The 26,086-nt window shown below is 41.3% G+C and overlaps 1 long non-coding RNA gene across 3 annotated transcripts; it reads right to left on the reverse strand.

Moving 5' to 3' along the window:
• Positions 1-3,134: 3,134 nt before the first annotated feature.
• Positions 3,135-18,570, reverse strand: LOC140600769 (uncharacterized). Of its 3 annotated transcripts, none has more exons than XR_012003941.1 (3): positions 18,442-18,570; positions 15,977-16,319; positions 3,135-4,662 (listed from the first exon to the last, which is right to left on the reverse strand). It is a non-coding gene; the product is annotated as an uncharacterized lncRNA (long non-coding RNA). The 3 variants fall into 3 exon arrangements; XR_012003940.1 differs by having other exon boundaries at positions 3,135-4,665; XR_012003942.1 differs by lacking the exon at positions 3,135-4,662 and adding an exon at positions 12,923-14,258.
• Between the last annotated feature and the right edge of the window lie 7,516 nt (positions 18,571-26,086).

The following is a 26,086-nucleotide window of genomic DNA, read 5'->3' on the forward strand; positions in this document are numbered from 1 at the left end:
CCTCTGCCCCTTGCTCTGGGTTATGCTGAGAGACTCAGTTCACCGTGTGGAGACTGTTTCCTATGTCTGAAATGAGATACTCAATCTGCTTATGTGGAAGGGATGTTGTAAGGACTTATGAGGAGGAAGTCCCCAAAAACATGTCACCTGGCAGACAGTGTGCTTCCCTCCTCTTCTGCAGGCTGGGGCAGAACACACCGGTGAAGGTGGAAGCAGGGCTTGGGGAAGCTGCGGTCCTAACATGAGTTGGCTTTGCACAATCTATGGTACTCCTGACTGAGGAGTGGGATGAGGGGTGGGTGCAGCAAGGGGACAGGATCACACAGGGATTTGAGAAAATAGGCCCAGACAGGGTTGGACACAGGAGCTATGGGACACCTGGGTGGCTCAGCAGTTTGGCACCTGCCTTTGGCCCACATCGTGATCCCGGGGACTGGGGATCGAGTCCCACATCGGGCTCCCTGCATGGAGCCTGCTTCTCCCTCTGCCTGTGTCTCTGCCTCTCTCTCTCTCTCTGTCTGTCATGAATAAAAAAAAATAATAATAAAATAATTTTAAAAAAAGGAAAAAGAAAGAAACAGGAGCTATAGTGCTCTCAGAGAGTTATACTGGGGTCTTCTATTGGTGGCTTCATCCCAAGATATCTGCCCAGGTCTTGAGAGGGCCCACCAGGGGTGGGCACTTCCCACCTTTCCCATGTCTGATGGCTTCATTCTTCAAGCTCAGATGAGGCCCAGGTGAGGTCCAAGTGGAGATGAATACTTGTCACAGAATTAGAATTTGTATGCAAAGAATTTAAATTTCGTGGAGTCCAGGTTCTTGAGTGACTAACCTATAACCTGCGTGTGGAATCCACATCTTCCTGCCTTGCCTACACCCCCAGAATCGTCCACCCTCACTCCACCAGGCACATGTATAAGCACCTCTTTGGGGCTGCTGAGCCTCCTAAATATTATTTGACTCAAGATGGTCTATAACAATTTAGTGGGAAAATCTCTCAAATAAAGGAAGTAAGTAATAGAGATCCTTTTAAAAAAAGACCATGAATTGTGGACCCAAGGGGTCTAAATCTTTTCTTTCTACACCCATTACTTTGGGCAAGCCATTCAGCTGAAATTAGCCTTGATTTCCTTGTCTAGTGTCTATATTATGAGCATCATATCTCCTTTGCAGAGCTGCCACAAAGACAAAATGAGACAGTATAAGTAACGTATCTGGCACTTTGCCTGCCACAGAGAGATTCAATATATATTGAGAGATTGGCTGGTACATATCTTGAAGGATAGAACGAATCTGGATGTAAACGAGGTACAGTAAACTCAAGGAACAACCTATGTACAGGGGTCAGAGTTATGATTCTGTCACTGACTTCAAAAGTTGCTTTTCAAGGAGACCTGATATTTTGTGATGTTAGTGGAGAAGTATGGATGACTCCACTGCATGATTCTTACCGTAAAATATGGTTACAAAAAAGAAAAGTCTCATGACTATATTTCCTTTAAATTAAATTGAACCTGCCTATGAACCCACTCCTACCTGGCATGCGGATAGTCAACCTCCATCGTTCTGCAAGTTCCTCTGTCTTACAAAGAGAATCAAATAAGTGTGTGGGCAACTTGCATGGCCCTGAGGATGTTGGCAGGTGTCCTGTCTCCCCCATCCGAATCACTGCTGGTATCTTCCTCGTCTTGGCTTGAACAGCTCCTTGAAGGCAGCTGGTTCTTCTCTGACAGGTCAAGGTGCAGGTATGTGCTGCTGTGGAAGCAGCTGTGGAAGCCGCTGTGCTGGATGGAATGCAGCCTCCCAGAGGGCACTACCTGGGCTCCCCCGTGAAGTCCTCCATCTCCCCACAGAGGGAGGAGGTAGGTGTTGTGGTTGCCCATCCATCTCGCTGAGAAGTTACATAACTTACCTAAGGCTGTTGAGTCAAAGAGCCAGGACCTGTTGAGCCAAGTCCAGACCCTAGATCTGTGCTCTGCCATTGAAGACACAGCCTTTGCCCCTAAGCAGGAAGGGCCATGAGACAAAGTGGACATGACAAAAGGTAGGCTCTTTGGCTTCTGATAAATGTCTCTACCTTCAGTTGCAAAATAAGGAAGATGGTCTAGATCTCAAGTGTCCATTTGGATTCAGTGTCAGAATAACTATAGTTTACATCCTGGTAGGGCTACTTGCCAGTGTCATGATGCAAATAAACAATAACAAACCAACCAATAAAACAAACAAACAAAAAATAGTCCAAGAACCAACAAAGGAAGTGAAAGGAAAGGGGGGAACTCTTTGAAGCAAATTGATCTGAGTTTGAATGTTTTCTTATCTCTGAGGGAACTTGAACAGCCCCTTACCTGCACCATGTCTTGATCTCCTTATCAGTGAAATGGGTATATATGAATACCTGCTAAGGGCACTGGCTTTGTGCAAGATGGCTGCCTACCTTACTCCTGCTCTTCTACACCATGGGGTCTGCACTCTAGCCTGGACCATACACTGAATGACATGGAGTGAATGGAGACCTCCAGTCCCCTTCAGCCCTCCCCTCCCCACTGGAACGACTGGAGCAGAGACCAGCTGCCTTGCTCAGCCCTGTCCACATCATAGATGTGCGAGCCAGAGAAGTGTGGCCGCTATGTACACCGCTACACTTTATGGTAGTTCTCTGACCTTCCTCAACTCTTGGAGTTGAGACTATCCAAAGAGATGACATGAAAGATGTTTGTAAATGGTGGAAACACCACTTCACAGGCGTTAGTGCCAGCATCGCGAGAGCCAGACAGGTGCTTGCAACATGGAGACTGTGCACAGGAGTTGTGAATGTGATTTGAGAGTCAGTCACTAGTGCTGGTTCAGAGGAGAGGACATCGCTGGGTTGGGGGGTGGCCAAGTCAGGCCACAGCAGCATAGGCGCATGGAGAGACATACCTGTGTGCCTGAGATCCTGCGTGAAAACCTCGAGGAGGTGCCTAAGAGGCCCGAGAACAACAGTTCTGGGGAGACCTGTGCAAGATGCCTTCCCTGCTCACCCCAATTTCCAGAGGGCTTCCTTTTCAACCAATTTTCTGAAAATTTAAAAACAAAAACAAACAAACAAACAAACAAAAAACAAAAATGCTACAAGACAAATGCTACATGATACAATTTTAAGAGTTGGTAACTACAATGGGGAAATAAGAGGAAACAAACTAAACAATCAAGAAAAAGCAAGGTGGCTTCTCCTGGCAGTGATTCTGAGCTGGGATTTCTACTGTGCTTGAGCACAGAGATGCATTTTCACAGTCCTGTTTATCTCTTACCTTTCCAGAGCCTGAGTTTGTTTGAGCCTGGCCTAATTTCTTGGAAAGACTCTGGGCCTGAGGGCCTGTACTAATTTCTATAGTTGTCCTACATTTCTTTTTTTTTTTTTTTTTTCTTCCACAGAACCATTGTCTGCCTTGAATACTAAGTCAGATATAAACTTTAAAAAAATTAAAATCATATTATGGATAATTGGAATGCAGAGCTCTGTAACGTTAATGCCCTGAAAGTGAAGCTCAACTTTTCTCTACATTTTCTTCTTCGGCTGGATTAATTTCCCACTGTCATTACTACTACTTTTAATAACTAGAGAAGTTCAAGATTTAAATAAACTAATTAAATGAGGGGATTAAGGACCAAAGGCAAGCCTGAACCTCCAAAAATGCTTAAAGAATCACAGGGAGGTTGTCTGCGGAGACGGAGCCCCCATTGGAGCTGCCTGTTGGGGTCCTAGCAGGGCCTTGTGGGGCTTCCGGAGCAAGACACTCATGGGGACGACACCAGAGGGGCCACTGTTGCAGCATCTGTCAGATGGCAGAGGAGCCCTCTTGCCTTTGCACATTAGTCAAGGAGTGCCTCCTGGTGACAGCAAAGGTCAAGATGACATTTTGTAGTCTTCTGTCATGAGTGAGCCAAGAGCTAGGAGGTTCTGACAGGGTCTGCTTCGTGCACAAGCAAGGGCAGGACTCAGACCATTTTGGTTCCCAGCTCCTGGCACCTTGAGGAGCTCACCTGCCAACTACTGGAGCCTATGAAGCTCAGAGCCAGCACACCCCGGGCACAAGAGAAGGCTCTTCTCACAGGCCAGACACAAACCACCCCCAGGAGCCTCCTCGAGCTTTCAATAGAGAGAAGGAAAATTCTTGAATACACCCCCACTCAACCCCAACCAAAGCATAGATAATTACAATAGTTAATGAAGCCTCTGAATTGATTACTAAGTCTGAACTCAGGGGGGCAAAATCATTAAAACAGTTGTCCAGATAAGAAACTCCCGAAAATGGTTCTTGGGGGATGACTGAGGAGACACCATGGTCTTCCCAATCATGCTGTGTTTGCATTGTAGAGTCTGGCCCTGTCCCCGCTAGGCTGGGACGCTTGGCTGAAGGAAGAGACGGCACAACACTGGATCCTCTGGAGGAGTAGCATCCACAGGGAGGAGAACAAGCCTCCTCAGTCTGCAGCCAGCTGTGTTTTCCAGGGCTCTCTGCCTCAGGGTCCTCTTCCGAAAGTGCCCTGTCCTCTAGCTGACAGGCCTGTGTTCACTGATGTCATCTGAGCTTCCCCATCTTGTGCAAGGGTGGGAAGCACTGATGGTTCTGTCGTTGGCCACCATGCACCATTGTTTTGAATTTCGAGCAGCCTGATCTGCTGCTAGGGGTGAATTAGGGACAGAAGTTAACTATAATGAAACACAACTCATGAGAATTTTTTAAAAAAATGGTGTTTCCCCTGGTGCCTACCATGTACTCAGTTCCAGCTATTTGCTCAAGAGCAATAGCACGTATTCCTAGATCTGCACTTTCCTTCTTTGTCCACACTTTTGGAAGGTCACAAATATACAAAATATCTAAAGAAGCTGTGTGTGCGTGTGCGTGTGTGTGTTTTAAATTTGTCTTCTTGTGTGTTTGTGTTCTGGTGCAATCACACAGAATCAAACCAAGAGTTTGCTTGGTGCTGGCTATCAGAAGGAGGTGACCTCTGTCTCTACCATGCTATGGAATAGAGCAGACCTCCCTAATCTAATGGCTCAAGAAGAAGTTGCGTAAGGCTGGCCTCTGCCCTCGAGGGAGGTGGGTGAGCGGCAGAGGTGTGACATGCCCTGGGCTCCCGTGGGGACCGGGAAAGGAGAACTCACGTTTTTAAAGTATTTACACCGGGTCAGGAGCCCCACAGACTTTCATTTAATTCATAGCTATCCTGTACAGGAGGCAAACCTTGCCAGGAAAATATTTACAAATGGGAAAACAGCCCAGGAAGGTGATGAAATGAGCCCTCACCTCTTAGGTAGAAATCGGTAGAGCTAGGATTTGATCCCATGTCAAGTTTAGCTGAACAGTGTCCTCCTGTCTGAAACATTTCCTGAACCTACAGATAAAACCCAATGTGTTTCTACCATCCTGCTTGAAACACGGGTGTTTCTACTAAATACAGTTTGCCTTACTGAAAAATCTCTTGTCCCATAAAACTGTACAGTAAAAACAACAGGGATTATGTCAGTGTGGGTGTTCCCAACACCCAGCACCAATGCAGCTTCAAACCAAAGAGCTAAAAAAAATATTAAAAAAAAAAGAAACTCCAGCAATCTTAGTAAACACACATACATACACACATACACACTCACACACACACAATTATGTCTCCACTGGGAATTTATTACTTTTTTAAACAATGTGCGAAATGTCTTCTCAGCTTTACTAGAAAACATAACAACATGGAAAACAGAGCAGTGCTTGGAGCCAGTCAGCCACATGCTGCTTGTACCAAAGGGAGGCAATTCTAGAGGATTTTGAGCATATTTCTTAGTCTCCATGTTTGTTAAGCATCTCTAATTGTAAGCTTGCCCCCTCTCATTCTGTATCACCACAAACACTAGTTATATATGAACCAAAGGAATATTATGAATATTAATATTAAAATTATATTATATGAGTATAATTTACATGAATAGTATATATAATATTAATCAAATATTAATATTAATATTACTAATATATTATTCATATTAATATGAAAAATATAATTCACAATATATAATATGAATTATATTATTCATATTCAATATAATCCATAATATTGTATTATTAATATAATAATATGAACCAATAGAGAATATTATGCTGGTAATATTCTCTCCCTTACCAAACGTACATGAGCTAATGTACAACACAACACAAAGATATGAGTTGTCTCAGCATGCATATGTTACACTTATGTGTTTATGTGGTTTTCTTCTCCCACTGAACCGTGTTGTCCTATAGAGTAGCCACTGGCCACGCAGAGCCCTTCGATGTGGATAACTCAGATTGTAAATGTAAAATACAAACCACCTTTTAAAGACTTGGCATGAAAAGACGATTAAAACATCTCATCAATAATTTTATATTGATATCACAGAAGTGATATTTAGGATCTATTGGGTTAAATAAGATACATCATTAAAATGATTGGGCTTGCTTTTTACTCTTTTACTGTAGGTCCTAGTACACTTAACATTACATGCGTGGCTTGCTTTCCAGTTCTACTGGGCAGTGCTAGGCAGACCTCCAGCTTACAGAAAGTAGGGATGATGAGTTATTGATTTCACAGCAATGGAACCAGCACACTGCCTGGTCCATGGTTGGCCCATGAGCATCGATCTCTGACAAGAGAATTAGGTGTGTCTAACTCAAAACTAATGTTCTTTCCACTGCTTGTGGCAGTGCCAAAGGGAAAGGGCTGGTTGGGCATGGGCTGAACAAAGCAAAGATGGGGTCCTGCCAGAGGGCTGATTTATGGAGTCCATGTGGTCGGCCTCCTGGGGTGGAGAGCAGTGTGGACATGGACAGAGAGAGTCTGCAGGGAGCAAGATATCTTGCACATGATCCCTTTCTTGGACATTTTTGGAAAAGGGTTTCTCAGCCCTATACTTTTCCCATTTGCTTACTGAACATCGATGATGAATTCACCATTAAGCTGGATGACATTTTCTGCATGCAAAGATCTCTGACAATATAATAACAGACCTGCACTAATGAGTAGAAAACAACAGAAAATGTCATGTGATGCAGTGTATAGTGCATTATAGGATGGCGATGTCTGAATTTTGGCTTCACTACCTCATAGTCACTAGACGTTCAGAACCTAGTCCTCCCTCATGGAGCTGCAGTTTTCCTATCTGGAAATTGTGAGGTAATGCTATTTTCACAGTATTTCCTTGGGGTTCAGTGAAATTCCTATTTGTATGTGAAAGTGCCTGGCACAAAATAAAATCAAACGACGCAAGAGAAGATATTTAATCAATGAAAGTACTGTTGGATTAGAGACAGCTTGACAAAATGCAAAGAGAATAGGTTTTATAGTCAGATCCATTTGGCTTCAAATCCTTACCCTGCCATTGGGCAAGCTAGTTAACCTTTCTAAACTTCAATTTCTTCACCTGTAATACTGCGATGATGCCATTCACCTTGCAATTTCTAGGAATAAATTAAATAAACCTTGAAAATCCTTAGTACAGTGCCTGGTATCTAGTAGAGACTCAATAAGTAATGATTTTGAAACATTACTTCTAATTCTCAATGAGACCCATGGTTTCTAGCTTCAGGTTTGCCATTGAGTTAGGAATGATACTTTTAGTAAGTCACATAACTACTAAAAAGACTAATGTTGAGTGGTAATAATGCATAGCTCACTTAAATTCATGATTGTAGATAAAACTTTAGCTAATCTCATAAAGGGCCTTTATGAATTACACAATGGATAGAGATACAATAGTCACCGTAGAGTCTGGGTTACACCTGGTCACAAAAATGGAGTATTTAATGCTGAAATTTACTTTACATAACATCTATTCTTGAGTTGTTATGGAACAATGATGAAACAATGATGAAAGACATTAGACATTTTTGCCTTTGACATAAGTCATACTAATTTAATGTACCAAGGCTAACTCACAGAAACACAAAAAACAATGCAAACAAAATAATCGTGGTATTTGTTTGGTAGAAAAAAAAATACAATTTCTGTGTGGAGAAGAAAGAAAGGATTCATGTTTATGGAACTTTGGGACTTGCTACCCCTGTAATTTTTAAACCGTCACCAGAGAAAGAGAAGGTCTTTGCCCAAATCACACTCAGATTCATTGAACACCCAAGGCAAGCCACAAATCCAGACCTTTCCTGAGTCCAAGCTACCACTGCTCCCTATTGCCTCTTCCTCTTGTGCCCGACTCAGTGTCAGGGGCGGTGGTCATGCTGAATCTTTCATGGATGACTGTTCCTTTCCACCATATTTGCTGATGGGACACCCTAAACTGTCTCATACACACAGCTGTGATTTTATATGACTTGTAACCCTGCTAACTTTGCCTTGGCCCTCATCGGAGCATCAGGATAAGACAAAATAGAAAGTGTATACCACAATGGAGGGAGTGTCCTCTTGTGTGCCTGGGCACTGAGGAATGCAGAGGGACATTTATGTTCAAGAGTGGAGAATGTAGGGAAAATAAACGGAGTAGGAAATACAAGGGACGTGTAATTGGTGGTTTATTTATAGCATAAATTGTGTAATGATAGCACGCTCCTGCATCCCCATCACAGATTGACTGTAGGGTCTGCTTGGTATCAACTGTGTGCTTATTTTGCCTCTAACTCTCCTGATCCACAAACTGTATTTAGTAGTTAGGCATGCCTCCAGGTGAAATGTACAATGGTGTTTTATCAACTTTGTTAATCTTGTTACTTGTGGAAGAATTTATTAAAAAGAACCAATTTCTTTCTTCATGCACTTATGTTATTTCAATGACAGGATTTATATATGGAAACATTTATCTATTCATCCATCATTCTGTTTTTTAACTCAATAGACATTAATAGAGCATGCCTTCCACACAAAGCATTCCAATGTAGTCATTAAATCATAGGATCTGGAATCAAACTAACTTAATGCAACCACAGAACTTTCGAGCAGACAAATATGAGCAAGTTATCTAATGTTCCCGTTTCATGGTAATTGTACCTACATTGACTGAGGCTACAAGGTTTTCCTGTCTCTGGCCTTTCTGTGGTCTATTTGAGACTGGAAGGAGTTCTCCAAGTATAAAACAACTAAACATTTGATCAAACATGCTTTTAGACAGACCATTGGGCTTTCAGGAAGTAAGAAATGATTTTAAGGATCTCCCTTACCCGTGGGTTAAAATGAACGTAGGGCAAATGTAGACCTTCTTCAAGGAGAAGCATTGAGCCAAATGGGGAACAGATTATACTGAAGGCAAATGCCAGTGTCAGATTCTGATTGTGACCAGAATATTGGGCCATAGATAGATGTATTGAATTTAGGATTCTTACATTGAGCCTGAGACCCTAGAAGTAGTCTAATGTGATCCTAGGTGAGCAGAATCTCTGATACAAAAATTTTCTTTTGGAAGAAGGCACTCTCAGTTTAAGACCTTGGGATTTTTAGATATTCTAGTCAATCAAATGTGAACTCATAGTTTTAGATCACGGATAATATAGGTGTTAAAATTATAAGATATAGAGTATCAGTATTTATGTATGCAATGTTTAAAAATAATAAAAGCCTAGTCATAAAAGCAAGCAAACAAGAGACTACCCACAAGTACTAGGAAGAACCTTCTAGCTCTAGCCACCATGAAGTTAACTGTTACTTCTACTGTAAACAACCATGCAATTGGGGAAAAAATATGAAGCAACAGTTTTAGACTTTGGGTGACAGGCAGCATAGGACTCTGATCTATGAGGGTGAAGAAATACAGAAAGTGAGGCCAATGATCAGGATTTCTCCCTGGAAGCACTTGTCCGATGTGGAGGAAGGGGCCCAAGCAGAACAGAGAGGTCTCAGCTAACAAGGCAGAGTCTGGAGCTAGAGCATAGAGAGGAAGGTGGGGCAGGAGAATTTATGGGATTTCTCTAGGTAAAGGAGGTAAATGGAGAGGTTTCAGATAGCCAAAGGTTTGTTTCATAAAAGGATTAATAAAATAGTAGAGTCTAATTGAGATTGATGGATTAAAAAACAGAGAAAATTAACATGAGGCATAATATAGAAGATGGCACTAGAGATTATACAAAGTTTAGAGGATAAAGAATATTATAAGTAAATATGTAACATTAATATAAAAATTGCAGAAAAAATAAATTCCTTAAAAATCATGACTTATTAAAACTGACAAAAGAAGAAACTAAAAGCCTGAATATTCCCTTGTCTGTTAATAGAAATGTAACTCTAAATCAAAAGCATTCAAGGGACTCAAAAAATTAAGGCATGGATGGAATCTTTATAAATTCCTTCAAACATTTAGGGAATAAATATTAAACTTTGGACACAAACTCAGATAATACAGGTAGATACAGAATTTTTTAATGTGTTTAAAAAGCTTTGTAACCCAGGACCAATGTTTGTCAAAAATATTACAGGAAAACTAGAGATCAATGTTCTTTATGAAAATACAACAAAAAAAAAATCTTTAAAAACTAGCCAATTAAACCCCGTAATATAATAAAAGGATAATACATCTTAGCCTAATTTACCTGTTATAGGAATCAAGGCTAGTCAAATATCTATAAATCAATTAATGCATTTCTCCAAAAGGAGAAAAAAAATATAATTATATCAACAGCTGGAAAAAAAAAAAAAAACATTTGACAAAATTTGAAAAAGATGTAATTTACTCATGAAATTCACATTTAAGGAAGATAAAATATAAAACACTAACCTAAGAATTAAAATTCAATAGAGTTTTCACTTGAGTAATTATGAAATTACTATCTATCATGAAATTAAATGAGAGAAAATTTGAAACTACTTTTGGAGACAAAAATTATCTTTATGTTGGGATGCCTGGGTGGCTCAGTGGTTTAGTGTCTGCCTTTGGCACAGGATGTGATCCTGAAGTCCCGGGATCGAGTTCTGCATTGAGCTCCCTGCATGGAGCCTGCTTCTCCCTCTGCCTATGTCTCTGCCTCTCTCTCTGTGTATCTTTCATAAATACATAAATAAATAAAATCTTAAAAAAAATTCTTTTAGATCAATTAAAAGAGAGAGAGAGACTGACTCCAGGATCATGCTCTGAGCCAAAGGCATATGTTCGGCCGCTGAGCCACCCAGGCCTCCCTAAATAAATAAAAGCTTAAAAAGAAAATAATCTTTATGTTTCTAGGTCAGTAGAAATATTATTAAATATCAATGGCAAAAATGCAATATTTATATTCTTTAGAGACAAAACCAACCCATTTTACTAATAAGATGCACATTTACAGAATGAACATTTACAAAAACTTCTCTAATATGTCTCCACTTGAGATATTGTGCCATTATTTAAATAGCACCAATAAAACTGAAACAGAAAAAAGTCAAAATTATTTTGTAAGAAATACAATGTTGAAATCTTGCTGTGTTCAGATTATTAGTGGACTTGTTGACCACAATAAAAATACTATGTATATTTACCTAAATGAAGAATAAATAAATGAAAACAACTTATAAGAGTCACATTTAAAAACTGTAGCTTAAAACATTATCTAATAACTATAATCTTATCATATTTCCATTTGATCCATTATAATCACTTAAAAGAAACAAAACTAAAAGAAAAAAAATCTAATTGATTTTAATAGTGAGAGGAAAAAAACACTTTGCTATGGTTCTGGATTTTTAGAAGTAGATTCTTTTAGAGATGGGATCAACGTGAAGATGGCTCATTTCTTTTTTCAGGATGTGTGAACTGTGCTTGGTGTAGTCATCTCATGTGACCAGTGGAAGATGTGCAAGCTAAGCAAGCCCCTCAGTGGAGGGCATACCTGGAGACATTATGTCTCAATTTCTGGAATAGGGGGATGGAGAGAGGTCCTACTCTCAGGTGCTGATCCCTGGGAGCTCTCTGACATATCTGACAAGGGGATGAAGGGGAGGACCTGAGCCTGGGCTGGGAGCACCCTGTTCAAGTGGGAAGGTTGAAATGAAAGAAAGACCCAAGTCCCTGCCATTGGCAGGTGCACTGGAACAAATTCTTTTTTGCTCTTGTGGGAGAGTTGATCCATCAGGATGGGGTTGACCTGACAGAGGTTCTGGGAAGGTAGTGCCTGGTCCACGTGGGGAGAAGGACACTGGATTCAGAAACCATCACAGCTTGGGGCTCCTCTTTTCTGGGGATCTCATCAAACTAAGGGTTACCTTGCTGCCAAATACCTGATTTGTAATATCAACTTTATGGATACTATTTGAAAATTTTTCACTCTTTCTTAATATTACCTTGTTTGATGCATTTTAATAATATTTTTATTTATTTTATTTTATTTTTTTTTAAGATTTTATTTTTTAATTCTTATTTATTTATGATAGTCACAGAGAGAGAGAGAGAGAGGCAGAGACATAGGCAGAGGGAGAAGCAGGCTCCATGCACCGGGAGCCCGATGTGGGATTCGATCCCGGGTCTCCAGGATCGCGCCCTGGGCCAAAGGCAGGCGCCAAACCGCTGCGCCACCCAGGGATCCCTTAATAATATTTTTAAATTTTTAAAAGCTTTATTTATTTTAGAGAGAGAGCATGCTTGAGTGGGGGGAGGGGCAGATGAAGGGGGGGAGAAAAAGAGAGAGAGAGAGAAGTAGACTCCCCACTGAGAGCAAAGCCTGATGCAGGGTTGGATCTCACAATCACATGATCATGACCTGAGCTGAAATTAAGAGTTGGATGCTAGGGATCCCTGGGTGGCGCAGCGGTTTGGCGCCTGCCTTTGGCCCAGGGCACGATCCTGGAGACCCAGGATGGAATCCCACATCAGGCTCCCGGTGCATGGAGCCTGCTTCTCCCTCTGCCTGTGTCTCTGCCTCTCTCTCTCTCTCTCTGTGACTATCATAAATAAATAAAAATTAAAAAAAAAATTAAAAAAAAAAAAAAGAGTTGGATGCTTATCAGATTGAGCTACTCAGGAGTCACTCTTTAATTAACTTAAGATAACTGAGATATCTCTCAGCTAACAGAACTCTCAACACATTATCATCATCTTTTCTCCCATGAGAAGTAAGCTGCCTTTGGTACAAGTCAGGGATGCTTTCAAGTATTTCTGAGTTAATTTTGGCTTGTAAAAAAAAAAATGGCTTGTGTTTTATGGATATCCAGATTTTTGCATGCACTGCTATTTCACTGACTTTGGACATCTTTTCTTTCTTTCTTTTTTTTTTTTTTTTTTCTTTTCCTTTATCTTTACACAGCAAATTCTCTTAAATTGGATTTGTGGTGAAAATTCATGTTGTCTTCTTGATGCATTTCTGAGAAGATTTGAAGTTTCCAGTGGAGTGGTTGCTTCTACTTTCCTTTTCTTTTTTTTTTTTTCTTTTTCTAACTACAGTGGTGCTTTCTCAGTTTGGAGACTTCTTGGGATCTTTAAGTGCATTGGTGATTTCCTCTTCTTTAGTTAACTTGGTATACATTTGGTTTCTTCTTCAAAAGTTTTAAAATAAATATTTAATTCAGCTGCATCAATCAGTTTCTTTGAAATTTCTTTGATTCATCTTCTCGGAGGGCTCTCTTTTCTGGAGCCTTGATTACATCTATTTTCAGGTTCCCACTCTCCATGTTGTCTTTTCCAAGAACAGCAGCCCAAACTCTAATTTTTTGCAAGTATCCATCCAAAGGCTCAATTTGACTTTCCTCAGAGTTTTAGAACTTTTTTTTCAGTATAATAACTTCATTCACTCTCCTTTTTCCATCCTTCAGCTTCTAGTGAAAGCAGCTTTAGACTCCCCCAGAACACTGGGATTTTCCTCCAAAGCCTCTTTCACTGCTGTGGGAAACTGTTCCTCATTGATCTGATGGATTTGGGAGGATATTTTCATCGCAGCTATTTGAAACGGATGTGTTCTGATACATCTTGTAAAGGCTAAAACTTCCCTGTAATGTCAGTCATCTACTCAATGTGTTCAAAGTGTTGAGATTTGTCTCCTTCTAGCCCTTTTCAAAGGGTGTCTATGCTAAACCCAAGTAAAGGGAGATTTCTAGCTCCTTATTGATGTTTTAGTTGTCTCTAATGAGTTGTTCTCTGGTTTAGTTTACACTGAAGTTGACTCGAAGTTTCCAAGTATGTTTTTTTTCCTTTAAAATTAGTAAACTTATGGGATCCCTGGGTGGCGCAGCAGTTTGGCGCCTGCCTTTGGCCCAGGGTGCGATCCTGGAGACCCGCATCGGGCTTCCGGTGCATGGAGCCTGCTTCTCCCTCTGCCTATGTCTCTGCCTCTCTCTTTCTCTCTCTGTGACTATCATAAATAAATAAAAATTAAAAAAAATTAAAAAAAAATAAAATTAGTAAACTTATTTCTTAGAATAGCTTTAGTTTTATAGGAGAATTAAGCAGAAAGTAGAGACATTTCCCATCCACTCCCTGTCCCTCCTCCCTTTCTACCACATGCACACACTCTCCCAGATTATTGTCTTACATCAGTATGGTGCATTTGTTACAACTGATGAACATCAAAATTGATAAATTATTATTAAGTAAGTTTATAAATTGGAGTTTGCTCTTTGCATTGTACATTCTTTAGGTTTTGCCAAATACATAATGTCATGCATCCACCATTATAGCATCATATAGAAGAGTGTCACTACCCTGAAAATCACCTGGGTTCCATTTCTTCATTCCTCCCTTTTCCTCCCCCATCTATAAACTCTAGCAACCACTGATCTTTTTACAGTCTCCATGTGTTTGCCTTTTCCAGAATGTCATGTCATTGGAATCACACAGTTTTTAGTCTTTTCTGATTGGCTTCTCTCACTTGCAATATGTATTTAAGTTTTCTCCATGTCTTTTCTTGCCTTAATAGCTCATTTCTTTTTACCATTGAATAATATTCCATTGTCTGGCTACCCAGTAGTTTAATTATTCATTCATTTATTTTTAAGATTTATTTATTTATCTTATATAGAGAGAGCGCACAGGTGGAGGAGCAGAGGGAGAGGGAGAAAGAGAATCTTAAGCAGACTCCACACTGAGTCCAGAGACTAATGCAGTGCTTGATCCCAAGATCCTGACCCTGAGATCATGTCCTGAACTGAAACCAAGGTTTGGATGCTTAACTGACTGCACTACCCAGGTGCCTCCACTCATCTATTAAAAGACATCTTGATTGTTTCCAAGTTTTGAGAATTACGAATAAAGCTGCTATAAATATTTGTGTGCAGGGTTTTGTGTGCACATCTGTTTTCAACTCCTTTGGATACCTAATATGTTTTCAGTAAATATTGAACTTCTAAAAAATATTGTTTTTTTTTTCCAGGAAGGTGGAATTTCTATAGCTAGTTTGCCTCTTCTTGAGTAAAATAGTGTCTTAATAATTAAAAACATGATTATGACTGTCACCACCCCCATATCCCATAAAGATCCATGGGGATATGGACCTGATATAATATTCCTTGGCCACACTGTCCCCTACTTAGTCCAGCAGCTCCTGAAAAGGTGCAACACAGAGCATCATGGAAGCCAGCAGATCCTCCAATACTGTGTCACCTCAAGTTACTAGGACTCTGTCAAGGACAGCAGATGCTAGACAACATAGGTGAGCATTCCACCTAACACCAAAGCAGTTCCTGGCAACTCGTGCTGACCCAAGGGAATGTTGGGGAAGGACAGGTGCAATAACCCTGATTGTGGATAAACTTCTCATGTGGGGCCTTGGAGGCCTCATCTTGCCTGCAAATGTGACAGAAAACTCCTGAAAACTCTAGCCTTCTCTCTTATGTGTGTCCGGTGACCTTGACTATATGAAGAGGAATGCTGGAGGGTTTGGAAGACCCTCCAAAGGATTCCAACTTACTCCACTAATTTCACCTTAAAAGACTATGGAAGAATAACAGGGAAAAGCTCCCAATGACCCAAGCTAGAACAACTTTGGGCACAAAATAATAACAGAAATGTAATATAGATGAAATGACAAAATAAATAATGAGTCCATAGTGACATAAATAAACAATTACTTACCTGAAAGGAGAAGAGACAAACCTTCCTAATTGAATAATTGTAGATATCATGTGGAGATCAGAACTGGTCCTTACACTTACAAGCACCCCACACTTGGTTTAATGCTCCTCTGCCACTGTCTCAGAATTCTTAATTTTGAACAAAGGGAAGCTCTTCATTTTCATTTCTATTGGGTTCCACAAATTATGTAGCCTGCTTGTGAAACTATAATAGCATAGATTTCCGGGTCCACTTGTGAGAATCTGTTTCACTAGATTTAGGGGCTGATAAATCATGTCCCCAGCAAGCTCCCTTATAGTGTTGATGCAGCAGGTCTAAGAATCAAACTGGAAGCTGCCTGGACCTGTCAAAAAGAAGAGGAAGCACTCAGAATAAGGTCTGAGGTAGAAGAGGTGGGTAACAAAGAAATGGGGGCAATGTATAAAACAAAACAAAAAATGTAGGTATAATATGACAATACTATTATGCACTTGCAGTTGCAAACCTAATAAAATACATGACAATAATAGATGTTAGTCAAGAAGAGGGAGATAGACTACTCTAAGTTTCTTTTTTAGGGTATACATAAATTTGGATACTCTTAACTGAAACATTAAGAGTAAAAATTTGAGTAGCCACTAGAAAAATAGATGTGGAGTACATAAATATCCAATCATCATGAGGGAATATGGAATAAGGAAATAAGAAAGATAAAATAACAAAAGAAAATAAAAACAATAATTTGGAAAATAAGCAAGAAGCAATAATTAAAAACAGAGGTAGAAAGCAAAAATGAAGAAGAAACATTTAAAATGTTATTACTTATAATTTTATTGATAAATATAAATTGCCTAAACTTACTGGTTAGAATATATTTTTAGACTTCAAGTTATGTAAGAAATCCATTTTTTTCTGTTTATGAGAAGGACTATATAGAAAGTTCGAAAGAAAAAGAATTTGAAAATGTTTATAACAGAAAATAAGAACAAAAGAAATTCAGGATAATTTTATTAAAGTCAAACCAAATAAGTCTTAGTGTATGCATATATATATATTATAACTATAATTATGCAATTATATATACCCAATTAAGGGTATAACAAGTGAATATATAGTAATAGAAGATTTTTTAAATTAAGATATAATAATGCTAAACTTGAATGTACTTCAGAAAAGTCTCAAATATATTTTTTAAAGATTTTTGTTAATTTATTCATGAGAAACACAGAGAGAGGCAGAGACATAGGCAAGAAGCAGGCTCCCTGTGAGGTACCTGATGTGACTCAATCCCAGGACCCCAGGATTACAACCTAAGCCAAAGGTGGCTCAACCACTGAGCCACCCCAGCACCCTCAAATATATTCTTTCATTGATAAAGCTATAATAACTGTTTGACTGGACCATATTTAGAAATTTTCGGGCTAAGTTTGATTTATAAGTCAAGCAGATAAAATATTAGTAATATTATGGAAGATATGAATAATCCAGTTATCAAACTGGATTGAATGAGCATATACAAAACTCTACATCTCAAACTAAATGCATGAAACAAATATTCCTTTAAGGCATAAACATAAATACATCCATAAAGATATTTTAAAACTCCAAGAGAAACAGATACAAAAGTCATGACATAAGCCCCCCGTGGAAGAAGTCATGAACTGGAGGAATGTGCAAGTAAAGGCACATGTATTAAAATTTTCTTAGATTTAATTTGTGTGATGGGATTTAGAGGTCTCAATTTATTATAATGTATACATGTTAGATATCTCATTTTGTATGTGTCCCACATAAAAAGAAAAGAAAAAGAGAAGGAAAAATGTCCTGCTAAATAGACTTATTACCAAGAAATTGTGGACACAGTATCTTGTCCACATAATTCTTAAATAATAAGAATTTCAAAAAAAATCAGTACATATGTTTAGTGACCAAATTCCACATGTCATCCTTGCTTTCAGTTCATCGAGGAAGATGAACCAGAAAGCAATACCGTAAAGTCTCTAAATCTAATTTGAGCCATTTATTCTAATGACTACTATCCCTTCTGTGCCCACACCTCCCTTTGTTTGGACTGTAAGCTCACTGAATCTGTTGGTCACCACATGGTACATGAACTCAGAGCAGCTCTAACATAATGATGCTTTAGGTGGGAAGTGTTCACCATTGAATACGTGTGTACACATGAATGAAAATCTATAGGATCTGAGGGACCTGCAGCACTGGCTGCTGTCATTGTCTCTCATGGTTTCTCCAGTCTTCTCATAGAGGGGTAGTTAGCTTCCAAGATGGCACCAGAGGATTCTTGGTTCTTGGTATTCACGCCCTTACATATTCCTATCCCACACTGAACAGACCCAACCTGTTAAACTACAAGAACATTGTGGAAATGATGGAATAAGATTTGCAAGGTGAGATCACAAAGGAAATTGTGGCTTCCACCTTGTTCTCTCTCCATCACTCTTTCTGGGAGAAGTCAGTTGCCGTACCTTATCACATCATAAGGATGCTCAGCTAGCCCTACGGAGAGGTCCATGTGGTGAAGAACCAAGATTCCCGCCAATAGTTAGCCCCAGCTTGCCGTCATGTGAATAAGCACTCCAGCAAACAGCATCTCCAGTCCCTGTCAAGTGACTGTTGCTATGGCCAACATTGTGACTTCAATTTTATGAAAGATTGAGTCACAACTACCCAAAATGGCAACTCTCAAATTCTCGATCCACAGAAACTTGCAGTTTGTTGTAGGTTTAAGCCACTAAGGCTTGGAGTATTGAATTTAATTATGGGGCAATGGATAATTATTAGTTAAACATGAAGTCATGCTTTCTCTTCTTCCAACGAAGCTGAATTTTCACCTTTTCCCCAAATTAGACTTTTTTATTTGATCCCAACTTAAAGTATTTCAAATACTAATGAAAAATGTGAGATACTCTGTATCATATTTTGATACCGTGTAAAAAGTGTGGGCTAGGGTCTTTGTACTATTACCTGGATGGCAGTAGCCAACTTACATGACGTCTCAGCCTTAGCTGTCCCAGTTCTCAAACTAGAATGAGGAAGAGGTCTTGTGAAGCCACTGAGAGGTTAAGTGTGATGAAGTATTTGAAAGCAAAACAAAACAAGAAACCCAAAATAAGCAATGTCCTTCACATTAATGATGTTCAGCATGTTGCCTTATTCTTTCATACAAATATTTATGGAAAACCTCCCACAGGAACGGGCTGTTACAGGAATAAAGGGGAAACACTATGATCGTCACTCCCCTTAAGGAGTTCAGGTTCTAGTGAGATGTTCAGTAAATTAAAACAAAAAATACACTTAAATAGTATGTAAAACAAAAAGGAAAGCAGAGGGTACCAAAGGACTGTGTGAAACAGGTGGCAGGGTGTCAGTGAGGACCTGGAGGACCTGGGGAGGGGGCTGATTCCTGAGGTAGATCTTGAGTAGAAGTTTGCCAGCCAGCAGTTGGGGGTGGGTGGGTGGGATACCCAAAGCAGTAGGAAGATTATGCTGAGGGCACAGAGTGTGACAGAGGCCAAGGTAAGGACAGCCAAGATTAGGACTGAGATCAGAAAGGGCTTGTCTGGCCGCTCAGGATTTTTGGATTCTCTTGAAGATAAAAGGTAACCTTTGTAAGACTCTCAACAAGCAAGTGACAGGATTGAGTTTGAGTTTTAGAAACATGACTGTCAGCGAAAGAGAGAATGGATATCACAAGGTTGAGTAAAGAGGACGATAAATATATGTCTTGTGCAAACAACAGTTGGTAGTCCCTGAGAAAGTAAAGGGGAGGAAGCATGCAAAGTGAGAACAGGAGAGATTATGTCAAATATTCAGGGAGTGAAGTCCCAAAGACTTACCATCTGCCAGCAATGAAGGAAAGGCCAGGATGATGCCCACATATTTGATCCGGGCAACTGAGTGGATAGTGGAGCTGTAACCTGGGAGGTGGACCCTCAGGGCCTAAACTCTGGGACTCTGTCCAGGAGATTGACCTAATGCCATGCAAAGCCAAGGAGAGTCCCACAATAAGGGATGGGAGAAGCTGTCTAGATGGTGCATATAAGACAATGGTTTCTTCCTAAATCTGGGAGGGAGCTGCTGAAAAATATGAGAAAATAGAAACATGGTCATCCCCAAGCCCGAGTGGCCCGCACTTGTCTCTCCCTGACAACCCCCAGGCTTCTACCCAAAGCAGTTAGTGTTCTTTCAATAGTTGTATTTGGTAAACAGACAACATTTTTTTATAAAACTAATGTGTTTTAAATGATTTTGTGCCTCAGTTTCATATTTCCCAAACAGCATCTTACTCCCTAGAGACATAAAAGTGGTGGTGGTGGGAGCTCCCATTACAGAACAGTCTCTCATTTGGAAATAGAAGGCACTCCCCATCTACTGAGTGACTTGTGTTTATAAAATTTGAAGTGGGTAAACAAAGGATGCAAGCCCCTGAAATATCAAAATACATCAAGTCAAAATGAACAACGGAGAAAACAAACGAATCATTAAACCAAAGGAGAATTAATGGGATAATGGAGCAAATTAGAGAGACTAGCAGTGATTTAAATCAGCACCTGAACATAAAAGCTCAACACACTTAAATACAAATATTCATTAATGTGATAGACTCCAAATTCTGTTTTAACTCTCTTGGAAACAGCCACCTTCTACTTTTCAATCACTTAAAACCCTTTCAGACCCCACTGCCCAGCAAGCAGACTGAGTCTGGAGTCAAATTCTGATTTAAAAGACTTTCCTCCTCGAGGAGAGAGAGGCGGGCCTAACTGGCAGCAGGACAGACTTCCTGGGTAACAGATGATGGAGCAAAAGGAGACCTCATGTTTGAAACATGTGCCTGCGGAGGCTTCTGAGTCCATCATCCCATCCCTGCCCCCAGGGCAGGTGGTCTCGGCCTGTTTTACAAAGAGTGAAATGGAGGTTCAGAGAAGTCAAACAAGGATCAAGGGCAGAAGGGCCAGGCCTGCAAGCAGGGGTCTCAGACTTCCCAGAGGAGCCGTTCGGAATAGGGCCTGCCTACAGAACAGTGACCCTGAGCAGAGCAGTGACCTTGAGCAGGGCTGGGCCAGGGATGCAGAGGGGATGTACCCGCCCCGCTGCAGAAGGCAGGTTCCCAGCTGTGCTTAGGAAATAAAATTTCAGGGTTTTTTTCCTTTGGTTTTTAATGCAGAGACGGAGGCACATGTGACTCTGTGGCTCCCTGCGCCCCGCCAAGGGTCAGAAGGCGGCCCTGGCCTCCGGGCCCCCTCCCCGGCCCCCTCGGAGACCAGGCGGGGACACCGGCTTCCCCACACCCGCCCTCCTACGACCAGCGACAGTGGCTGCCTATGAAAATTTCATGCCTCCAGGTGCTGGATGGATTATTCATGAAGGCTTCCGAGCTGTCACCATGGGAGCCGATTGGCTGCGGCGTTTTTAGCATATTAATGACCTACCCTGATTTAGTGTGGGGCGGAGATGCCACCTGGATTGTCAGTCACTGGGCCCAGATCAGCTTTTCCATTTGCAGAACGCCTTGTTTGTTATTTCTTTCCAGACGGGCCCAGGAGTAATATTTACCTAATTGACTAATCCAAGCAAGCAGGAGGCCCTCCTGGAGCCTCAAAGGCCTGCAGCACCCCCCTGGCTGGCCTCTGGGGGGTCGGCCTCGGGTCACAGCCTCCTCCCTTCCTCTCTCCCTGGCTGGGCTGCCAGGCCAGCAGGCGCCCCGAGCGCAGAGACATTACCTCAGAGCGACTGAGCCAGCGAGCCCAGATCCCGAGGACACGGCCCTGGACGCTGCAGGGACGCCAGGGCGAGCGGCCCAGGAGCCCTCCGAGGGGAACGAGGGCTGGCGCACAGCAGTGAGAGGCTCCCGGAGGGGCAGGGCCCACCGCAGCCCTCTCAGGCCAGGCGGGGGCAGGGGGCCTGGGCACACTCAGCTCATCCCTGCCAGCCCGTGGTCGCGGCCCACACAGGGGCCCATCAGGAGCCTGAGATGGCACCTCTGGAGGAAGGGGCTTCTCAAGCTTCCAGAATGACGAGAACGGGCATTGTCTGCCCAGGGAAGCCGGTCCAGAGCAGAGGGAAGCACCCTCCCGGGCAGAGAGGCCCAGCTGGCGGTGACCAGGGCAGGGGCGCCTAGTGCAGATGGCTGGCAGCGCAGGTCTGAGTCTCTCCGAGGGCCTTGAGGCCCGTGGTCCTTCCAAGGGCTCTAAGGAAGTATCTTCCTTTTAGGGTAAGAAGGTGGTGGAGGTAGATTTGGATTTCAGAAAGAGAGGGGGAGGTAGCTAGGTGGGGTGCAGCTACTACCTGGACCCTTCCACGGCCCACAGGGAGGCAGGTGGAGCCAGCTGGGCCTCTGCCCTTCTACACTGGGCAGAGATGCTCAGGACGTTGGGGGACAGGCCCAGAGATCCGCTCCCGAAGTGGCCGGGTCCCTATGTCTCCAAAGGCCTGAGAACAGAAACCGGGCAACAGGACACACTGAAGCCCATGCGGTCACTTGGAAGAGCCACAGGGAGCCCGCAGCCGACCTGCCGGTGAGGAGGGCCGCCAGGATGGTGAAGGGCTTCCCTCTCTCCTCACGCGGCTGTGGGAATCTCTGCCAACGTCGTGAATCCAGAGGGAGTGTTTCGTGGAGGAACAGGAGAGTGGAATGGCATTACCAATGCTTACACAGCGTCGTCTTTTACATATTTGACAGCAAAGAAATAGATTTACATAAATGAGCCAACATCGCCGCCATGCTTTTTTGATCCTGCTGAAAACTGGAGTCCTTTGGGTGCTGTGTCACCTGGGAAACTACGTAAAGAGGCCTAAATAATTTGGGGTCACCAAAATTGAAACCAAGCTCAGGCCAGTAGCCTTGGGTCTTCACTAAATCTCAATGTTTGGTTGGGTATCGGCAAGTAGGGGAAAAAGCAGAGCTAGACCATGTTTTCCACAGCTGAAGATTGTTCTTGAAATAAGACTTTTAAGCCAATGGGGCGGGGGGGGGGGATCTTGAAATGTCTAAAATTGTCCACCATTTTTCATTGTAGCCATGGCACCAGGTCTCTTTCGAAAGCCATTCCAAGGCCTGCTCCCAACATCACCCACTCCTCCCTCCAAGCTTCACGGAAGTCATCTTCACTAGCCTCACTATGAAACATCCACTTCAGGTAGAGTGAGCTTTTGCCACTATTTTAATAAAGCAATTTGGAGCAGATATAGGCACAAAGGCAACATCTATATGGTAAATATATACATACGTAATTAGATGGCTGCAAATTATATAGGATGGTGTTTAAAGAAGCAAAGGGTTCAAAATTGAAATGGAAGCCTGGTAAATAACCCATTATACCCAAAGAAATCCTGATTGCCTATTCATAGTTGAAATTTACATGAACTCTTGTTCATTAAAGAATGAATAGCTGCTAATTTGCAGCATCACCAAAGCAAAGTTCAGATGATAGAATTAAAAAAAAAAAATTCCTCTCAAATCAGAACTCTACCAGCTGTCCCACATAAACACCACTGCAACTTTCTTAATATACTGGAGACCCTATTTTTAAATTCTACTATCTAATTAAAATACCCAGGGGGAAAAATGATGCAGATTGCAGAAATCAAAATTTAATAATAAAAAAGAAAATGGGAGGAAGAAAATCAATCCATTTGTTACAGCAATTTGTTAAATTGCTTTAGTATTTATTTATTTATTTATTTACATATTTTTCTTTATTTGCAGAAGAAGCTACCTGGTCATTCTTTTTTGGGGGGGGTGGGAAACAGGCTAAGGTTCCCACTCAGATGTATATGTTATGCGTTAAAGCAAAGAGCAGGAGGGTGACGGGAATATCAAGACATGGTTCTCCCCTTGAAGGCAGTAGGCCACATATGAGTGAGATCATGTGGTATTTGTCTTCCTTTGTGAGACCCACTTCACTTAGCATTAGCCTCTCGAGGTCCATCCATGTTGTTTAAAGACAAATACCACATGATTTTATTCATATGTGGAATTTAGGAACAAAACAAATGAACAACAAAGGAAAAATGAGACCAAAAAAAAAAAAAAAAACTAGACTTGAATACAGAGAAGAAACTGGTGGTCTCCAGAAGGGAGGTGGGAGGATGGGTGACATAAATGGAGAGGACCAGTAGTACACTTACTGTGATGTGCACTGAGTAACATCTAGAAATTTTGAACCCTTGTACTCTATACTGGAAACTGATATAACACTGTATATTAATTATACTTCAATAAAAATTTTAGAGTTAAAAATTCAGTACTAACAAGAAAGCAGTAGTCCAGCAGAGGAATCAGACACTGCAGGGAGGCTGGTCGTGGTGAGAGCTCAGTGAGCGTGGGATGCCCGGCTCTGCACGGCTGCCAGTCCCCCTGCACTTTCACAGCCAACAGGAGGTCACGATGGTGGAAGTGCACTCCTTCTTTCTCTGGGTGAGAAACCGAGGGCAAGGACACGGTCAGTGTCTAAGTTGGGACCTGATCCACAGAGGATGGTACGTGAGGTGTTTGCATTTCACCTACAGATAATAAACTTCTCACAGTTTATCATTCAAGGCTAAAAGGTGAGGAACGTACCCTCAGCCCCTCCATCATCAGCCACACACAGCTGGCAAAGGGTCGATGGCTGTCACATAATGAGCTTCCACAAATCAATATGAGGGGTGTGAGCACCAGAAGAAAGTGTGTATGGCTTTTTTGAGTGTCAAATAACAAAAGATTGGAAATGGCCACCAAATGATTAAAAATGTTTATCGTTCTCAAGAAAATGTAAATCTGCATACAGGTTAAGGACCATTTGCCACTTGCGAATTTAAAAAAAGTAAAAGCGAATTATAATCACCCATGTGAGGGAAGCTGAGCAGAAAACAGACATTCTTCAACCTTGTTTGCGGGAAGGGAACTTTCATCTGCTTCTCTGAAGGTCAGTATGGAGACATATGAAAAACCTGAACCTGAAGGAATATTCATTTATTCAACCAATTCCATTGGTATAAATTTACTGAAATAAAGAGGTAACAAAACGGAGGTGTGTGCATAAAAATGTTTATGATGCTGAAAACTGGAAACAACCTACCTGGCCAAAAATAAGGATCATTACTAAACTATAGGAATACACACTTTATACACTCTCCATGGTTTTCTTAACTGGGCCTCACAGGGTGAACTCTGGAGTTTGATCAAACCCCAGTAGTCCTGGGTGAGTTTCCATTTCTCTCTCTTGGTGTCTTCATGTGTAAAACGAGGAATATACTATTACCGACTTCAGTATTAAATGTCTTAACACTTATTTGCAGTAAAATATTTGAGTTACACTCCACTATATCACGCGTGTAGGAGTCAAGAGTCTCCAGAGAAACAGAACTGATAGGATAGGTGATAGATAGGTAGGTAGGTAGGTAGGTAGGTAGGTAGGTAGGTAGATAGATGGATGGATGAATGATAGATAGACATATAGAGAGAGATAGATGATAGATTGGATAGATAGATGGATGGTTGGATGGATACATGATAGGTAGATGATAGAAGAATGGATGGATGATAGATAGATAGATAGATAGATAGATAGATAGATAGATAATATATTATAAGAAGAGGCACACCTGGTAATGGAGGTTGATAAGCCCCAGAATCTGCCATCTGCCAGCTGAGAAACAGGAAATCCAGTGGTGTAATTCACTCTGAGTTCATAGGCCCAAGAATCAGGAGCACCAATATCTAAGGGTAGGAAAAGTTAGACATTCCAACTCAAGCAAAGAGAGCAAATTTGCCCTTCTATTCCCTTATTATTCTATCCGTACCATCAGCAAAATAGTTAATGCCCATCGTCTTGGGGAGGATGATTTTTACTTAGTCTGCTGACTCAAATGCTGATCTCTGAGCATCCCTTTGCCCAGTCAACCTCACACATAAAACTAGCCATCACAATTGTTCGAAAATATTATTATTGTAACTATTTTTATTATTCTTTATCATGCAGTCTCTATGAATGACTTTGTCACGGTGTATTTTTATTTTCAAGATGTATTTAAGTTAAAAAAGCCTAAGGAAATAGTCCACCCTGTAAAAAATATTTATATGTCATTATACTTAACTATATTTCCATATCATTATTATGTATTATTTGT

This window comes from Canis lupus, chromosome 12, assembly GCF_048164855.1.
Source record: "Canis lupus baileyi chromosome 12, mCanLup2.hap1, whole genome shotgun sequence".
NCBI classification, from domain to species: domain Eukaryota; kingdom Metazoa; phylum Chordata; class Mammalia; order Carnivora; family Canidae; genus Canis; species Canis lupus.